This window comes from Nelumbo nucifera, chromosome 1 (genome assembly GCF_055504915.1).
Source record: "Nelumbo nucifera cultivar China Antique chromosome 1, China Antique-T2T, whole genome shotgun sequence".
Taxonomy (NCBI): domain Eukaryota; kingdom Viridiplantae; phylum Streptophyta; class Magnoliopsida; order Proteales; family Nelumbonaceae; genus Nelumbo; species Nelumbo nucifera.
Genome location: NC_142649.1, coordinates 197,510,649 through 197,515,402, shown reverse-complemented (window position 1 = coordinate 197,515,402; position 4,754 = coordinate 197,510,649). Strand labels below are relative to the sequence as shown.

At 46.4% G+C, this 4,754-nt stretch overlaps 1 pseudogene across 2 annotated transcripts; it reads right to left on the bottom strand.

Annotated features, from left to right (window-relative positions):
• Window positions 1-543: 543 nt before the first annotated feature.
• On the bottom strand, window positions 544-3,930 carry LOC104602418 (scarecrow-like protein 6 pseudogene; annotated as a pseudogene). Of its 2 annotated transcripts, XR_016080873.1 has the most exons (2): window positions 3,460-3,926; window positions 544-3,353 (listed from the first exon to the last, which is right to left on the bottom strand). The product of XR_016080873.1 is annotated as a scarecrow-like protein 6 pseudogene, transcript variant X2 (transcript). The 2 variants fall into 2 exon arrangements; XR_016080872.1 differs by having other exon boundaries at window positions 544-3,930.
• Between the last annotated feature and the right edge of the window lie 824 nt (window positions 3,931-4,754).

Genomic DNA, 4,754 nt, shown 5'->3' with positions numbered 1-4,754 from the left:
AAAGTAGATGCAAATGGCATGGATATTGATATTCCTGGGACTGACTACTGACTCTAGTGGTAGCTTTTCTCTTTTTGATTGGTATAGAGGAGCTTCTAAAGAAGGAAGCACACAAACGGCATATAACAAACAACCATACCAATTAAACCAGAAAATCCATTAGCATATAGGCAATCGATTTCAGAAACAGTTGAAACAACTCCTACTTATAGAACTCAACGAGAATCACAAGTATTTCACTAAACAACCTCAAGCTCATAAGGAGAGCATCAAGCCACAAAGAAATTGTTGACTACATATATATGATCAGCAACACAGTTTATGTTTTCACATTATCATCCATGGAAAGAATGGAGTACCAGATGAACCCAGTTTTAAATGGTGTGTGCTTCAATTTGGAGGGAGCTGCAAAGTACCCAAAAGGACAGTTTCACCTACTTATAATAAACACATAGTAATCACAGAGAAACCGACAATCAGTATTAATGTGAGAACTATGGTACAAAGCAATTCCACCTGGAGTAGAAGATTAGAATCCATGAATGAAATTTAAGAAGCAAAATTTATAAGAACTAGACAGAGTATCATCCACAGAAATAAACTAAATAGTTGGGGGAGGGGGGGGTTAATTCTTCTTTTTCCATTTCTGTTTTTTGCCTTGTTTTCAAGTGTACAACAAACCACCACCATGTTAACGAAGCAGGTGCTGCTTCTCACCATAACATTAAGAACACCTTAGCAGTAATACCCATATCCAAAGTAGAGACTGAAAGAAGAAAAAGAACTGTACTAGACCTTCCGGTTTCTCAAATGCTTTGCTTTACTCGGAAACAATCTGTCTAAACCACATAGACAAGGGGAAGAGGAGAATCACAGGCAAGAAAATGCACGATGACATCACAGAAGAGGTGCCTACTCTGTAACAGAAGATTTATTAAGATGAGAGTAGAGTAATAGGTTTCGTGGCACCTTCATGACAAGTGTGAATTTGAAAAACGACCCTCCTGCCCGTAAAAAAATGTTGCTTCTCAGCACTTCCAAGCCGACGCCGAGACGAGCTCCCGACGTTGCCAGTAGAGGATGAGAGAAGCCTGGCGCTTTTCCACGTGGAATCCCCTTACCTGAAGCCTCTTCACCAGGTATTCGGCCTGGGTCTCGGCGAAATTAGTGAATGGTAAGGGCGAGAACCCAGCGGAAGCAAAAAGGTTCCTCCAAGGCGGCATCTTCTCAGGGGCTCGTTGCCGTCCCAGTACAATGCTCTCAATTCTTGGCTGGAGCAGGAACTTCTCAATCTTGTGCACGGCATCCGAGTTCACATTTACAGCATCAAGAGAATCCAGCAGGACCGAGAATGATTGAAGAGCATGAAGAAAATGGTGGGAGAAGGGAAGGTCACTGCGGTCGCAGCCTCGGTCCACAGAGACGACAATTTTCGGCGAAAGCTGCTTCACAAAGCGGAGGAGGGAGGGCACAGAGGATGGGTGTGCCGACGAGGACCCGACGGGAAGGTTCACTGCAACTGCCTCGTTCTCCGCCACATGAAGTTGTGCCAACGACCAGGAAGCAGGGTCAAATGAATCAAGGTTCACGATGTCAAGTTCGAATGCGATGCCGAGGTCATTGGCAAAATGGGTGAGGTTCTCCCTAGTGAGGACAAGCTCTAGTGCGTCGTGGGACGCTTGGGATGCAAAGGCAGTAATCTTTAGCGAGGGAGCGCCCCTGCTTGCGAGCTCCTGCATGAAGGAAGACCATTGTGCGCCAATCCCAATATCAAAGTCCATTATGTGGATTCGATCAAAGCCTAAAAGCACATCAAGAAGGGCTTGGTTGCAAGTGAAATTCGCAAATTGCAGGAGGGGAGAAATCTCGGAGAAGGCTTTGTAGGCGCCAATTTTGAGAACAACATCAAAGTGGGTGGAGTTCCTTGGAGGAGGGGAGGTGGCCATGTTGTTGCTAGAAAGGAGGAGCAGTTGCAGGGCCTCCTTGAAGTAGAAAGCAGCCCTCTGGAGAGGCTTTCCTACTGGGGAGAGCTGGTGATTGAGCCGCGCCAATATCCCTCGCGCGTGTACCGAATTCCCGGCCTCGACCAGCTCGGCGGCCTTGAAGAGCTGATCGATCAACGCCTGCTGCTGCTGATGCTGATGAGCCACTTCATCGCCGGCACCCACTACCTTGGGCTTTGTCGCCATAGTCGTCGGCCTCTGTGGAAGATGAGGAGATAGTAACTGGAGCTGAGGAGGGAAACCTTGTTGTTGTTGCTGCTGTTGCCTTCGCAAGAAAAGCTCTTGACCCGAATCCGAAAATGGGACCTTCGGGATCTGACAGCTCGGGTCGACGGTGGCATGGTAGCGTTTCGGTTGCGGAGGGAGGAGGTGCTGCTCTTGCTGGGTGTACGGCAATGGCATGAAGAAAGTCGGGTTCTGAGGGTGATGGGCTTGTTGCTGATTTATCGGCACTTGTGGAGGATTAAAGAGCTGAGGCTTTTCATCAGCGGGTTCAAGCTGTGGTTGTTGCTGCTGCGACTGCTGAAAAAACATGCCAGGAGGAAAAGAAATAGGGAGAGGAAGATTGATGGGGTTGGGAGGGTTACTGTTGTTATTCAGCCCAAAACAAGGAACTTTGTAATTAGGAAGCGCAGATGTGTTGGGGACTGAGCCAGCCCTGCCATTGAGGTTGTTTGGTGCACAGATAGAACCAGGAAAAGCAAGGGAAGGATTGATGGTACCCATTACATTACCGCTCACGGAAGCGCCTCCACCAACTGATTCCAACGCAAAGCCCTGGTCGACGATCCCAAATCCCCCAGCATTGCCTTCGAACTCCGAAGAGCCCCCACCCTGCAATAAATGTTTCAAACCAGAAGATGGGTCGTCTACGTCGCCCATGATCCATCGGAGAAGCGACTGTTCTTGGCTGGGGGAAGACGCAGATTCCGACAACATACTCTCCCAGTCTTCCATTCCAAGGACACATTTTTCCACTCCTGTGGCGCCGCCGTTAACAATCTCTAGTGCAGTCGGAATAGGTTGAAGCTCCGAGGCCCATTCGTCCTTCCGGGAACCACCACCACCCCCAACGCAACTGCCGGGTTCAGCTACTGCAGCCGAGCTGTCCTCTTGCTGCTGGGTAGGTGGCCATTTCTGTGTAGGATTATCGGAAACCGCCGCCACGCCGGCTGTGTCGGTTGAGCCGCCTCCGCCCAAGGAAGAAGACAGGGTTGAGGTAGATGTAGGAGGGCTTGGGCTCCTTCTCGTATCCAGAACCGAGGTAGGCTCGCTGCCCAGACAGCTACTGTCCTTCCACTTCCCTCCAGATATCGGAGAAATCTCTGCAACTTCTAATACCCCCTTCCCCTGCAAATTAAAGGGCATCCCCCTCATCTAAAAATTCAAAAAACAAAAAAAAAAAACCCAGAAACCAAAGCTCTCCAAAAAACTAAAAGAAGGCCCAGATTCATACAAAGGAGGAAGAAGAGCAGAACAAAAGAGGAGAGCACAGCAGAGATGGGCTTTTAGATGTATTCAGTGACAGCTGCACAAGCTGGCCCTCGAAGCAATTGCGTCAGCCATTAAAAGAAACTATAAACATCCCCTTTTGAAAGCCTGCGATTGTCCCTCGATAGAGCTTCAACACCACCTCCACTTGTCTTAGATTCATGCACCTCAAGAAACCCATTCCACCGGACAAACAACCGCTGTTCTCATCTTCTTCTCCCTCTTTTAAGCTCTTTCTCTCTTCCATCTCCGTAGCTCCATTTCTTCTCTAGTCTTCCCACTTCCTGTCTCTCTATCCTTGTCTAACCCTGCTTGTTCTCTCCTCTATCCTTCTTTCTCTTGTGTCGTAGTAGTACTCTGTACCCTTCTCTGTTCTGCCATGGATGCGTGCAACATAAAAAAGGTAATAAAGCGTCCCTCCCTATCTCTCCCTATCTATCTCTTTCTCTCTCTAAAAATTTTTCTTTTTATGTTATTGTTTTCAATTTTATTTATGTGGTTTGTTTTTAGACGCATTTATCTCCCTCTCTCTACTGGATTTTCTGCCACTTGTCTCAGCCTACTGTGGTCTGTGGTGCCTTTTTCTTTTAATATTTTTTCCTTTTCTTACACAGACTCAGAACCCAATAAACCACGCTGTATATTATATTAAAATAAATCAGAAAAATAAATAAATAACGTCGAAAAAGAAAAAAAAAGTTGAACTGCCCGAAACCTTTCATAGTTTCTATATTCCAGGAATACCCTTGCTTCTTTCATTCATTTCGAATTCGTCGTTATTCACGTTGCAGATAACCTCGGGGTGATTTGGTAATTTTGAACCTGAGAGCTTTCTGCATCAGGTTATCGAAATTAAACAAAACGATCAGCTTGAAATTATCGTGATTGATTGATACGAGAAATTGATAAGATGAAGATGTGTGGCTGTGATCTGAAGGAGGACGTTATAATGTAACGGTCGTGTAGCATGTTCTGAATTCCATTCTTCTCGACCAATGGCGGCGAAGTCCCTATTTTTTTTGATTGACCGTCTCTTTCTGCTCTGGACCAGAAAAAAGTAAGTAATAAAAGCAGTAACGTACGGAGCTGTAACGAGCAGGGGCTTTATTGGCATTTAAGAAAGATAAGGGATTTTTTGTCATTTCAGATATTTTCTCTGGTCGTTTAGGTCTAATCCATGTGCTTAGCTCCTAAGCTTACAGTGACAGTACACCATTGTCAGGTGGCACGCATATACAAGCGTCTAGAGACACTATGCTG